Consider the following 15,263-nt stretch of genomic DNA (forward strand, 5'->3'; position numbering starts at 1 on the left):
GATAAATTTACTGTTTTTTTACAGAATGTTTTAAAGAACAGCTACACAAATTATTGGACACAAGGACCCTATAAAATGTTTAAAAGATGAGTAAAGCTGAGTATGAGGTGAAATGACTTGTTCAAATTAAGTCAACAAATTACCACGAGGCCAAGCACTAGTAGCTTCAGTTCTTTGAGTTTTACAGTCATTTACCCTTAAGCTCATTTTTTTTCCCTGCACAGCTCAAAATACTGCCAAAAAGGAACAACAAATAAACAGAAACAGTTTTCAAAATCCCTTCATTTTCTAGCTAACCAGGTTGTTTATTTAACAAAAGAGGAAATTCCCTGGCAAGTACAAGGACTGTGCTACGAACAGATATTCTACAGTTTTTACTTCGGTAGGAACAAGGTATTTTAAGAACAGATATCACGCCTTAGTATGCATCCCAGGGATGAAGTATACTGCTAGAGTTCTAAGTGACTGAGTGGCCTGCCCTGCCTTTCCAAATGAATGTCCAAATGTTAACACACTGCACTGTATATTACCTGGTTTTCAATGACTTTTTTTAATTTTGAAAAAGATGACTAAAGAAACCCAGTTAACTTGGCTGTATTTACAGGTTATATAAAGAAGACTTAAAGTTGCTGGATCACACTGTACGAACATAACCTACCAGAATGTTTGAGTTGTTCCTGTAAACCTTAACTCCTCCCCATAACTCTTAGAAATATTGAAAAGCTGCAGGAAGTGAAGGGAGACTAACACTAGGAGGAATAAATAAAAACAACAGCAGGTAGTATTTATTCTGTGCCCATTTTGTGTTCAGTTCATTTAGTTCAGTTCAGTCGCTCAGTCGTGTCCCACTCTGCGACCCCATGAATTGCAGCACGCCAGGCCTCACTGTCCATCACCAACTCCCAGAGCTTACTCAAACTCACGTCCATAGAGTCGGTGATGCCATCTAGCCATCTCATCCTCTGTCGTCCCTGTCTCCTCCTGCTCCCAATCCTCCCAGCATCAGAGTCTTTTCCAATGAGTCAACTCTTCACATGAGGTGTCAGAAGTACTGGAGCTTCAGCTTTAGCATCATTCCTTCCAAAGAACACCCAGGACTGATCTTCAGAATGGACTGGTTGGATCTCCTTGCAGTCCAAGGGACTCTCAAGAGTCTTCTCCAAAAAAAAAAAAAAAGAGTCTTCTCCAACACCACAGTTCAAAAGCAGCAATTCTTCGGCACTCAGCCTTCTTCACAGTCCAACTCTCCCATCCATACAGGACCACAGGGAAAACCATAGTCTTGACTAGACGGACCTTAGTCGGCAAAGTAATGTCTCTGCTTTTGAATATGCTATCTAGGTTGCTCATAACTTTTCTTCCAAGGAGTAAGCGTCTTTTAATTTCATGGCTGCAGTCACCATCTGCAGTGATTTTGGAGCCCCCCAAAATAAAGTCTCTCACTGTTTCCACTGTTTCCCCATCTATTTCCCATGAAGTGATGGGACCGGATGCCATGATCTTCGTTTTCTGAATGTTGAGCTTTAGGCCAACTTTTTCACTCTCCTCTTTCTCTTTCATCAAGAGGCTTTTTAGTTCCTCTTCACTTTCTGCCATAAGGGTGGTGTCATCTGCATATCTGAGGTTATTGATATTTCTCCCGGCATTCTAGATTCCAGCTTGTATTTCTTCCAGTCCAGCGTGTCTCATGATGTACTCTGCATAGACGTTAAATAAGCAGGGTGACAATATACAGCCTGGACGTACTCCTTTTCCTATTTGGAACCAGCCTGTTGTTCCCTGTTCACTTCTAACTGTTGCTTCCTGACATGCATATAGGTTTCTCAACAGGCAGGTCAGGTGGTCTGGTATTCCCATCTCTTTCAGAATTTTCCACAGTTTATTGCGATCCACACAGTCAAAGGCTTTGGCACAGTCAATAAAGCAGAAATAGATGTTTTTCTGGAACTCTCTTGCTTTTTCCATGATCCAGCGGATGTTGGCAATTTGATCTCTGGTTCCTCTGCCTTTTTAAAACCAGCTTGAACATCAGGAAGTTCACAGTTCATGTATTGCTGAAGTCTGGCTTGGAGAATTTTGAGCATTACTTTATTAGCATGTGAGATGAGTGCAACTGTGCGGTAGTTTGAGCATTCTTTGGCATTGTCTTTCTTTGGGATTGGAATGAAAACTGACCTTTTCCAGTCCTGTGGCCACTGCTGAGTTTTCCAAATTTGCTGGCATATGGAGTGCAGCACTTTCACAGCATCATCTTTCAGGATTTGAAATAGCTCAATAGGAATTCCATCACCTCCACTAGCTTTGTTTGGTGGGATGCTTTCTAAGGCCCACTTGACTTCACATTCCAGGATGTCTGGCTCTATATGAGTGATCACACCATCGTGATTATCTGGGTCGTGAAGATCTTTTTTGTACAGTTCTTCTGTGTATTCCTGCCACGTCTTCTTAATATTTTCTGCTTCTGTTAGGTCCATACCATTTCTGTCCTTTATCGAGTCCATCTTTGCATGAAATGTTCCCTTGGTATCTCTAATTTTGTGTTAGGTGCTGCCATTTTACATTCTACTTTTAATGTACTATCCCTAATTTTGAAACCATCATACAAGTCAGGCATTATGTAATTTTTACCATTACAGTGATGAGGAAACCAAGTTTTAGGTGATTTGGTAATGTGGTGAGGGGTACAAAAGGGTGAGCACTGAGCCAGGATTCAAACCAGTATATATGCCTGACTCTGACCGCCAGATGACTGAGTAGTCCTCCCAGAGATCACATGACCCACAAAGCCAAAAATATTTAGTATCTAGTCCTTTATGGAAAAAGTTTGCCAACCCTTGATCTAACAAAGGGCCCAAGCAGCCACAGCATCATGTTGGTAAGTACTATTACGACGGAAAGAAGATTCTGAGATGATCCCAGAATACTTCTCAAGGGGGAACATTCGAGCTGAACCTAGAGGAGAAATTTACTGAGCCCAGAAAGGAGAGGTTTCCAGGCAATGGGCACTGCAATCACACAGCCACACATGCAGGAAACAGTATATTATAGCCAGAGAATGCTGAGAAATTCAGGCAGTTTAATATGGTGAAGGGTGCAAGATGGGAAGGAGGAAGAGGGCAACAGAGGAAGCTGATAAATTAACTGAGACTAGTATAAAAAGTTCATACAGGAAGCACATCAAAGAGTTACAGTAACTGAACGCAACTGGGAATCCTTAGTTTTTGAGGAGGGAGACGGCAATCTCACTTGTGTTTCAGAAGCTTGAATCTGGAAGCTGGTAGGAGAAACAGTCTGAGATATTACAGGAAAAGTTAAGCTTCCTACATTCTCTATATATTATGGGAACTTCTAAAAGCTCAACTTAAACATTGATTTGAAAGAATTCACCCGAGAAACAATGGCTGCCTCTGTACAGTACACTTGGCGACACTGAGGAGGAGGAGGCATTGCACATTAAAACCTTGTGTATAGCTTGAATATTTTAGAACAAGCATTTCAGATTTTTATAACTGGACAAAAAGAATGCCAAGCATTATTCCCAAGGAAATTTCTGACAGCCAAATGGAGTGAATGAAATATTTAGAATGCCTGAGTTTCTTGAGTTCATTAAAAATAAATAGAGCTACAGGAACAGCATTTCTGATATCCATAAACTACATTATTTTCCCACACAGGCTCAGGACTATATGAACACAGTGTGAAAAAGCAGGTACTATGTCCCCAAAGTAGCATCAACATATTAATCAAATTTCCACCTAATATAAAAAGTTGAAGTTTAAAACACAGTTATACGCTGTCTACTTTTTAGAGGAGGACAGTAAGGAGACACGGATCACAGGTATGCCTTATACCAATTAGCCACACAACTGGGGGAAAAAAAGCTATACTTCATCTTTCTCAGTTTTAAAATGAGGTACTCCAGTTAATTCCTAAACCACTTCCAGCATTAATATTCTATTATTCTAAATGTACACAGTTGTGTGTCTAAAATTATAGTTTTCAATTCCACTTTTCTTCAATGATACACACTGCACAAGCTAAAAAAAAAAGTACAAGAGGACAGACAGTTGAAAAGCAAGTCTTCTCTTTCATCTCCCACCTTCTCTCCCACCTCTGTCTCCTAATTGCTTCCTAATGAAACTTTCTTGAATATTTTCCTCCCTCTTTATTAACACAGATAGTAACTCATCATCACAGTTCCACCTTTTTTCACATACACCATGGAGATCATTTCATCACTACATACCAAAGAGCCTCCTTTTTTTTAATGACCACGTGGTATTTTAAAAAACTTATTTTAGCCTTTTCATGAAGATGGTGCCAAAGGCGAAGAAGGAAGCCCCTGCCCCTCCTAAAGCTGAAGCCAAAGCAAAAGCTTTGAAGGCCAAGAAAGCAGTGTTGAAAGGTGTCCACAGCCACAAGAAAAAGAAGATCCGGACGTCACCCACCTTCCGGCGGCCCAAAATGCTGTGGCTCAGGAGGCAGCCCAAATATCCTCGGAAGAGTGCCCCTAGGAGAAACAAACTTGACCACCATGCTATCATCAAATTCCCCCTCACCACCGAGTCAGCCATGAAGAATATAGAAGACAACAACACACTGGTGTTCACTGTGGATGTCAAGGCCAACAAACACCAAATCAAACAGGCTGTGAAGAAGCTCTATGACATTGACATGGCCAAGGTCAATACTCTGATCAGGCCTGATGGAGAGAAGAAGGCATATGTTCGACTGGCTCCTGACTATGATGCTTTGGATGTTGCCAACAAAATTGGGATCATCTAAACTGAGTCCAGCTGGCTAATTTCAAATATAAAAGTTTTCACTATAAAAAAATAAAAATAAAAAATAAAAAAATAAAAACTTATTTTAGAAAATTCCAAACATACACAAAAGTAGAGAAAAAATACAACGAACCTCCAAGTATCCACTGTTTGCATGCTTAGTCACTCAATCATGTCCAACTCTTTGCAACCCCATGGACTGCAGTCCATCAGGCTACTCTGTCCATGGGACTTTCCAGGCAAGAATAATGAAGTGGGTTTCCATTTCCTTCTCCAAGGGATCTTCCTGACTCAGGGACAGAATCTGCGTCTCCTGCATTGGCAGGTGGATTCTTCACCCTGAGCCACAACCCGGGAAGCAATATAATAAATACTGATGATAAAATTTACACAAACAAAAGCTTTTGGGGGGACCTTCAGTAATGTTTAAGAGTGTAAAAGGATTCAGAGATTTTAAAAAAAAAAAAGCTTGAGAACTGATGCAAAGGCTAGGAGAGTTTCCAGGTCACAATGGTAAATAACAAGTATGGAGGATGTAGGGCTTTAAAAAAATATACCACAACATCACTATTATACCCAGCAAAATTAATAATTTATTATAATCATCTAATGAACAGGCCATATTCAACTATTTCCAATTGCTTCAAAAATGCTATTTTACAACTGGCTTATTTAAATGAAGACCCAAACTAGGTTCATACACTGCATTTGTCTTCTAGGTCTTCACAGAACTGTTCAACTTCAACTTCTTTAGCATTAGTGGTTGGGGCACAGACTTGGATGACTTGAGATGCTGAATAGTCTGCCTTGGAAACGAACAGAGATCATGCTGTCGTTTTTGAGACTGCACCCAAGTACTGCATTTTGGACCCTTTTGTTGACTATGAGGTCTAACCCATTTCTTTTAAGGAATTCTTGCCCACAGTAGTAAATATAACAGTCACTGAGTTAAAGTCACCCATTCCAGGCCATTTAGTTCACTGATTCCTAAAATGCTGATGTTCACTCTTGCCATCTCCTGTTTGACCACTTCCAAATTTATCTTGATTCATGGACCTAACACTGCAGGTTCCTATGCAATACTGTTCTTCACCAACATCAGACTTTACTTTCACCACCAGACACATCTACAACTGGGCGTTGCTTCCACTTTCACTCAGCCTCTTCATCTCTTCTGGAGGTACTGCTCTGCTCTTCTCTGGTAGCATATTGAGCATCTACTGACCTGGGGAGTTTATCTTTCAGTGTCATATCCATTTGCCTTTTCATACGGTTCATGGGGTTCTTAAGGCAAGAATGCTGAAGTGGTTTGCCATTCCCTTCTCAGGTGGACCACGTTTTGTCAGAACTCTCTACCATAACTGGTCCATCTTGGGTGGCCCTACGTGGCATGGCTCATAGTTTCATTGAGTCAGACAAGGATGTGATCTATGTGATCAATTTGGTTAATTTTCTGTGATTGTGGCTTTCATTCTGTCTGCCCTCTGATGGATGAGGATAAGAGGCTTGTGGAAGCCTCCCTGTGGGAAAGGCTGGCTGTGACTAAAACTGGGTCTTGCTCTGCTCTGGTGGGCAAGGCCACGGTCAGTAAATCTTTAACCTAATTTTCTGCTGATGGGTGGGGGTGTGTTCCCTCCCTACAGTGGCCTTACATGTAAGATGGCAGAGTAGGACAGGCACCATCTTCTCCTGCGAGAACACCAAGATCCACAACTAGCTGCTGAACAACCATCGACAGGAGAATGTTGGATCCCAGCAAAAAAAGATACTCGGCATCCAAGGGCAAAGGAGAAGCCCCAACAAGATGGTAGGAGGGGCAAAATAGCACTTAGTACTTCATTATAAAAGTTTTTAAACATACAACTCAGTTCAAAGAATTATATGGTAATCACTTATGTGCCCACCACTAAGATTCTACCAGTAATATTTACAAATTTTATCTCATATCTTTTTGACATAAATCTTTAATCTCAGTTTTCTTGCTTTTTGTCATTGTAAAGTATCTCAGGCCCATGTTAAGTTATTTCTTGTTCCAGATCTGAATTCAGCTATTTCTCTAAGAAGCCTTGGCTCCTTTTAGTGGGAAATAATACTTAGAGACCTCGATATGAGTAATGGCTGCCACTGTGTTGTCACTGTTCCTTAACATCACTGTCACTTTTTCAATAACAGACAGGAAATATGTATTATTAGAGAAAAAAAACAAAAAAACAAAAAGAATAATAATTGAAAAGAAAAATAAGTTACAGGTCATATGAATATTTCCATTTCATATTTAAAGCCTCAGTTCAGTTGCTCAGACACGTCCGACTCTTCGCAACTCCATGGACTGCAGCACACCAGGCTTCCTTGTCCATCACCAACTGCCGAAGCTTACTCAAACTCAAGTCCATCAAGTTGGTGATGCCATCCAACCATCTCACCCTCTGTCGTCCCTCTCTCCTCCTGCCTTCAATTTTTCCCAGCATCAGGGTCTTTTCCAATGAGTCAGTTCTTCGCATCAGGTGGCCAAAATATTGGAATTTCAACTTCAGCGTCAGTCCTTCCAATGACTATTGAAGACTGATTTCCTTTAGGATGGACTGGTTGGATCTCCTTGCAGTCCAAGGGACTCTCAAGAGTCTTCTCCAACACCACAGTTCAAAAGCACCAATTCTTTGGCGCTCAGCTTTCTTTATAGTCCAACTCTCACATCCATACATGACCACTGGAAAAACCATAGCTTTGACAAGAGGGACCTTTGTTGGCAAAGTAATGTCTCTGCTTTTTAATATGCTGTCTAGGTTGGTCACAGCTTTTCTTCCAAGGTGCAAGCATCTTTTAATTTCATGGCTGCAGTCAACATCTGCAATGATTTTGGAGTCCAAAAAAATAAATTTTGAAGCCCCCCAAAATTAAAGCCTACTAAGCTTTTTAAAGGACTTCCCAAGTGGTGCTAGTGGTAAAGAACTCACCTGCCAATGACCTAAGAGACATGGGTTTAACCTCTGGGTCAGGAAGATCCCCTGGAGGAGGAAATGGCAACCCACTCCAGTATCTTTGTCTGGGAAATCCCATGGACAGAGGAGCCTGGTAGGCACCAGTTCATGGGGTTGCAGAGAGTCAGACATGACTGATTTTAACTTCTTGTATTTTATGCTGAAAATAATAAGATAATTATCTATTTGAGTTGTCCTATAATAGTTTCAAATTAACAGTACCATTAACCATAAAACAACTAAGTACAATTTAAGATTTCTCTGAAGTCACATGAAAGATTTATTTTTCTGTAAAATGATGCCACTAATTGATAAGACAGTCAAATTCATATTTCTGTCATTTTGATTATTAACACTGTGTGTTTTGTTGTAAGACATATAATTCATGCACACTGGAATGTATAGATCATCAGAGTACAGTGTGATGACTCTGATTCATACAAGACTTGAACCCACACACCTACTAAGATGCATGTTTCCATCTCCCCAGAAAGTTCCATGTGCCTCTTTCCTGTCTATATCCCTGACTCAAAGACAGTCACTGTTGTGAATTATACTATCACAGATAGCTTTGTTTGTTCTGGTCCTTCACGTAAATGATATCTCACAGGAGCCACTGGAGAATTTTATAGTATACAGATGTACCATAATATATTTAACCAGCTCTCTTGATAGACATTTTGGGCATTTCCAGTTTCTGTTGTTAAAACAATGCTACAGGGCTTCCCTGGTGGGCTCAGTGGTAAAGTATTCACCTGCCAATGCAAGAGATGCGGGTCCTGGATCCTGATCTGGGACTATGCCACACGCTGCAGAGTAACTAAGCCCGTGCACCAGGACTACTGAGCCTGTGTTCTGGAGTCTGGAGCCGCAACTATGGAAGGCCATGTGCCCTGGAACCGGTGCTCCTCAACAGGAGAAGCCAGCGCAGTGAGAAGCCCGTGCCCCACATAACCCCTACTTGCCACAACTAAAGGAGAGCCAGTGCAGCAACGAACACCCAGAACAGTCATAAACAAATAAAATCATTTTTAAAATGCTACAATGAATAGCCCTATACAGGAACCATTTTCCATATGTGAATACACAGGTAGAATTCATACACTCCTCTACTTTCATTCAATGAATATTCACTTAATACCTACTTGGTGCCGATCACTGAGGCACTGTGGGTAGAGCAATGAGCAAAACAAAGACCCTGCTTCTGTGGAACATACAATCCAATAGATTAATCTGGGGAGAACTGTAATGTCTTCTACTCTGTAACTAAGGTGTAGCTTTCCACATACACAGTTCCTTCAAATGGTTCCTTGTATGGCTTGAATCAGATAGCATAATTGAAAGGTCCGAGCCCAGTCCAAGACTGCAGCGAAATTATCTCATGCTTTCTTCTAGCGATTTATGGTCTTTTAAATGTGATACTTCCTATCTATAATGGAAATTATCCTGACAGTGAAGAATCCAATTTTATATTTTTCTAGATGACTGGTTGTTCCTACATTCTGTTCTGTTGATTTGTCTATCTACTCATGATCTAGTTCAACAGTTATATATATATATATATATTTTTTTTTTTTAATTTGGCTGCACCAGGTCTGAGTTGGGGTACATAAGATCTTCAATCTTCACTATAGCATGTGGGATCTTATACTTTCAGCATATAGGATCCATTTCCCTGACCTGCAATGCAGGAGAGACCTGGGTTTGATCCCTGGGTTGGGAAGATCCTCTGAAAAAGGGCATAGCAACCTACTCTGGTATTCTGGCCTGGAGAATTCCACGGACAGAGGAACCTGGCAGGCTACAGTCCATGGGGTCACAAAGAGTCAGACATGACTAGGCAACTTTCACTTTCCCTGACGTGGGTCCCCCTGTGCTGGGAGCTCGGAGTCTTAGCCATACACCATCAGGGAAGTCCTAGCATTCTATTTAACTATTATAACTTTGCAATTTGGTTAAATGGACTAGACATCACCACTCTCAAACTTCACTTTTTTTTTTTTTTTCAGAATTTTACTGGCTATTCCTCTATGTTTGCTTATCCATTTGAACTTTAGAAATTGCTCTTGTGGTTTAAAGAAAACTGCTAGTAATTTCTAAAAAAATCAAGTCCTATTCATAGATTAACTCACCAAGAATTTACATCTTATGGTATTGAACCTTCCTACTTAAGAATATTTATTCAAATCCTCTCAATAACACTTTTATTTTCTTTGCACAGATCCTGCCCATTTCTAAAGGTTATTCTTTCCTGTTATTGATATAACTCTATCCTATTGCTTAGGCTTCCTAAGCGGCTCAGTTCAGTTCAGTTGCTCAGTCGTGTCCGACCCTTTGCGACCCCATGAATGGCAGCACGCCAGGCCTCCCTGTCCATCACCAACTCCTGGAGTTCACTCAGACTCACATCCATCGAGTCAGCGATGCCATCCAGCCATCTCATCCTCTGTCATCCCCTTCTCCTCCTGCCCCCAATCCCTCCCAGCATCAGAGTCTTTTCCAATGAGTCAGCTCTTCCCATGAAGTGGCCAAAGTACTAGAGTTTCAACTTCAGCATCATTCCTTCCAAAGAAATCCCAGGGCTGATCTCCTTCAGAATGGACTGGTTGGATCTCCTTGCAGCCCCAGGGACTCTCAAGGGTCTTCTCCAACACCACAGTTCAAAATCATCAATTCTTTGGCGTGATGCAGAAGATGTAGGTTCAATCCCTAGGTTAAGAAGATTCTCTGGAGAAGGGAATGGCAATCCACTCCAGTATTCTTGCCTGGAGAATCCCATGGACAGAGGAGCCTGGCGGGCTACAGCCCATGGCGTCACAAGAGTCGGACATGACTGAGTGAGCATGCATATTTATTGCTTACTATTTTTAAAAAAGTCAAACTTTTACCGGTTGGTTACTACTAAAATAATATTAATTCCACACATAAACACAATTACAGGACTAAGAAGAAATTTTTAAAAACAAGAAAGAAATGTTTACTTTACACTAATTATTGTAAACCAGGATGGTTCATTCAATTGCCGTATCTTGCCCAGCTAAACTATACTGCCCAGATAGAGACATGAACAGATGGACAGGAAAGACACGCCTTACAGCGGGTTCAGAGGAGCAATAAGCAGGGGCAGGCAGGTCACAACAACTGTTCTTTTGCAACTGTGACTACATATGTGTGAATTTTAACTTATCATTCTTACAAAAATGAGAACAAAAAAAAAAGTGCCAGATATACATGGTGCACCAGGAACAAAACAAACATTTAACTATACAAAAGTTAAGATGGAAAGATAATTTTTAAAAAGAAAACAGTTTTACATAATTTCACATACTATATTTCACCAAGTTTTATGTTCCTGACTGAACTAAATTTAACTGTTAAACTTTCATTTTACTACAGCTTACACTTTATTTACTCTATTTAGGAAGATCAGGGAGTTATCACTAGAAACCACAGAGGAAAACGATGCAGCAGCTTCACTGAGACAGAACGCTCAGCTAAGAGTCCTTTACTTGAAGACAATCCAATGCTTTAAAACTCAGAATAAACAGAAGTAAATGTGGAGAGAAGGGGTTCACTACAGACCCAAGATGTTTTAATTACTCCAAATCTATAGAAAATGAGTATAAATAAATCTTACATAATCAAACATCTACTCTAAGAGTCATAAGAAACTGATAACACAGGTTGTCTTATGAGGAAAGAAACTGAGTACCTGGGGGATAAGTATAGAAGGATGAGTTTCACTGTATCCCACTTACGCCTTCTGAATTTTAAACCATGTAAATATACTACCTTATTCAAAAATAAATTTAACTTAAGAGCTCCTTAAACATTATAAAATGACCAAATGAAGAGCCACTCTGAGTCTTCTACAAACCACATTTAAAGGCACTGCCGTTATACACTCACAATTCCTACGTATGATAACTGGCTCTACAAATGCATCTTAAAATGTAATGTCAGGAAAAATCTATTTCTGTATGAACTTACATGTATTCTTTTATCAGTCATTAAAAAGCCATTACTCCTACCACCTCTTTTTTTTTTAAGCTAGCCCATAAAAGAGCTGGATTTACCAGCCAACTGCCCATTCTTGGAACATCTCTTCCAGAGATCTTTTTTTTTTTTTTTACTTACTAGACTACTGACTTATTATAAAAGGATATAACTCAGGGACAACCAGATGAAAGAGACAGCATACAGTAAGCTATGGGAAAAGGGCACAAGCTTCCACATCAGTCTGGAAGTTTTCTGAACCCTCTCTTTTGGGGTGTTTATGGAGGCTGCATTACATAGACATGATGGAGTAAATCACTAGCTGTTGGTGACTGAACTCACTCTCCAGCATCTCTCCTCCCCAAAGATGAGGTCAGAGATTTTTCTTAATTTTTAACTGCCCTGTTTCACATATTTTTTAATTTAAAAAAATTACTTTTTTGGTCATATTCAGGATCTCAGTTCCCCAACCAGGGACTGAACCCATGCCCCCTGCAGTAGAAGCTCAAGTCTTAACTGCTGGACCACCAGGGAAGTCTCTGTTCCATATATTTTTAAGGAAAGTTCTCTTAAATCTAAAGAATTCTCTTAAACACAAAGCAAATCAAAATTATAAATTAATCTTGACATTCCTTTTTTCAACCATCAAAAAAAGGCCAAGTCAAAAATTACTCTGCCCAACTTTGGAAAATCATCATTCCTAAACAACTAATCTGGCCACATTTCTACAGTGCCTCTAAAACTTTTACTTTAACAATCTGATCCTAAATGTGTCTCTCAGTTAGACTTCAAAGCATCTGAAGAATGAAATGGCCTCCAAACACCCACCCAATGAAGTATGTAGAAAACAAAGTCTTTTTATTCATGAAATCATAATGAATTATCATTCATTTGCTATTTAAAACAGACAACTCTAAAAGTAAATTTTTTAAGAGAAAACTTAAAAAAATTACTACAGTCTTAAAACTAGTGTTTAAAAAACTGAAGTACATGTAACAAAATTAACCATTTTAAAGTGAACAATTAGGTGGCATTTAGTATATTTACAATGTTGTGAAACCATGACCTCTAGCTCCAAAACATTCTTGTCACCCCAAAATAAAACCTCATAAGTACTAAAAAGTACTAACAGCATAAACATTAACATCACCAACTCAATGGACATGAGTGTCAGCAAGTTCCTGGAGTTGGTGATGGACAGGGAAGCCTGGCGTGCTGCAGTCCATGGGGCCACAAAGAGTCAGACATAACTGAGTGACTGAACTGAACTGAAGCATTAACAAGTCACTCTTCACTCCAGACCCCAGACCTTCAGCTTCTGTTAACCATCAATCTGCTTTCTGCATCTATGGATTTGCCTATTTTGCATATTTCATATAAATGGCACCATACAATATGCAATCAGAGGTCTGGCTTCATTTACTTAGTGTGAGTCTGAGGTTCATCCTCAACGTAGCGAGTGTCAGTACTTCATTCCTTTCCGTAGTTACTAACAGCCCACTGTATGCATACACTACTACTGAATTATCCATTCACTGATGGACATTTGGTTGTTTCTGCCTTCGGCTATCGTGAATAGTGTTGAACATCTGTGTAGAAATATTTGAGAACCTGTTTTCAGTGTTTTGGGTGTATACTAGCAGTGGAATTGCAGGGTCAAACATAATTTTGTTTAGCTTTTAAGAACCACCAAACTGTTTCCATAGTGACTGAACTATTTTACATTTCCATCAACAATATACAGGTATCCAATTTATCCACATCCTCATTAACATTTGCTATTTTCCATTTTTCAAAGTGATGAGGTGGCAAACTAGTTTTAAGAAGGTCCTGAAGAGTTGACTCATTGGAAAACACTCTGATGCTGGGAGGGATTGGGGGCAGGAGGAGAAGGGGACGACAGAGGAAGAGATGGCTGGATGGCATCACTGACTCGATGGACGTGAGTCTGAGTAAATTCCGGGAGTTGGTGATGGACAGGGAGGCCTGGCGTGCTGCGGTTCATGGGGTCGCAGAAAGTCGGACACGACTGAGCGACTGAACTGAACTGAACTGAATAATTACCTAACTTCTGAAGGAAGGCAGAACACCCGGCCAGTAAGAGTGGGAAGCGGTAAACTCACTCCCACCACCGCCCCCCAAGAAAACCCTCAACCAACCACACTCTTTCCCCCAGGAAATAAGTAAAAAAGGATTGGGCGTCAGGAGAATGACAAGACAAGGCGCAGACTGGGAGATAACATCTGCAAAAGACTTACTTGATAAAGAACCTATGCAAAATATACAAAGAACTCTTAAAATAAGGAAAAGAGCAACCTAATTAAAACATGTGTAAAAGACCTGAACAGTCATCTCACCAAAGAAGATACACAGATAAGAAATAAAACATGAAAGATGCTCAACCTCATCTGTCATTAGGAAACTGCAAATTAAAATAAAAAAAAATTAGATACCATGACCCACCTATTAGAAGAGCCAAAATCCAGAATAGTGAAAACACCAAAGGCTGGTGAGAATGGCGAGCAAACAACCGGAATTCTCATTCAATGCTGGTGGGAATGCAAACTGTGCAGCCACTCTGGAAGAGAGTTTGGTGGTTTCTTTAAAAACTTAGCATACTCTTACCAAAGGATTCACCAGTCATGCTCCTTTGTGTCTTCCCAAAGGGGCTGAAAACTTGTGAACACAAGGTTGTAAGTACGTGGGGGCAGAGGGTGTATGGGTACGCTGTACTTTCCATTTGACTTTGCTGTGAACCTAAACCTGCTTTAAAAAATAAAGTCTATTAGAAAAAGTGTGAGAGACTTCCCTGGCAGCCCAGTGGTCAACACTCCACGCCTCCACCGCAGGGGCACAGGTCTGACCCCTGGTCAGGGCGCTAAGAGGCAACACGCTGCACAGCGCGTCGGTGCTGCCCTGACAGTACCTCCCCCCACAAAAAAAACCAGTGTTAAAATATTTTTCAAGGTATTAGATACATTTTAAAATGCTATTGCTGGATTCCTTTAAAGTACCAGTTAAAGCTCAACTTGAACTCACAGAACTATTAGTAACAGTCGTAACAAATATTTCTATTGTAATTTAGAATGTCTCAAGTGCTATGCATGCAAATATAATCCAACGCACATCTCACAATGACCCAAGGAATGAGATGATGTTAGTGGACATATTTCTATTTTACACTTGAATGCACTGTGGTAATTCAGACATGAACTACAGATGTGACTCTAAAACCATGTTCTTTCCTCCACACCCAACTCCGTCTGACTGCCATAGCGCCATCCACCATTAGCGCACATTCATGAAAGGTCGGCAAGTCTGCAGCTGAATAAGGGGCGAACTACACTTGCTGCAGTTTCACTTCTAGAGCAAGTGGTTTAAGTGTGCAAAACAAGCTCAATATACACAGGAACAATCACAACACTCAGAATCAGCAAAAATATCACCTTCCTCTCCACTCTTTTGGGTAACTGGAAGCCAACAGATGTTGATAACCCGTTTATGG

General features: G+C 40.3%; 1 protein-coding gene, 1 long non-coding RNA gene and 1 pseudogene across 2 annotated transcripts in view; 2 read left to right on the forward strand and 1 right to left on the reverse strand.

Moving 5' to 3' along the window:
- NUDT3 (nudix hydrolase 3) overlaps positions 1 to 15,263 on the reverse strand; it is a 108,871-nt gene that overhangs the window by 53,406 nt on the left and 40,202 nt on the right. The window lies entirely within an intron of this gene.
- LOC138425812 (uncharacterized) overlaps positions 1 to 15,263 on the forward strand; it is a 37,319-nt gene that overhangs the window by 18,693 nt on the left and 3,363 nt on the right. The gene's annotated exons all lie outside the window — the stretch shown is intronic.
- On the forward strand, positions 3,364 to 5,098 carry LOC138425809 (large ribosomal subunit protein uL23 pseudogene; annotated as a pseudogene).

Source organism: Ovis canadensis, chromosome 20, assembly GCF_042477335.2.
Source record: "Ovis canadensis isolate MfBH-ARS-UI-01 breed Bighorn chromosome 20, ARS-UI_OviCan_v2, whole genome shotgun sequence".
Lineage (NCBI taxonomy): Eukaryota > Metazoa > Chordata > Mammalia > Artiodactyla > Bovidae > Ovis > Ovis canadensis.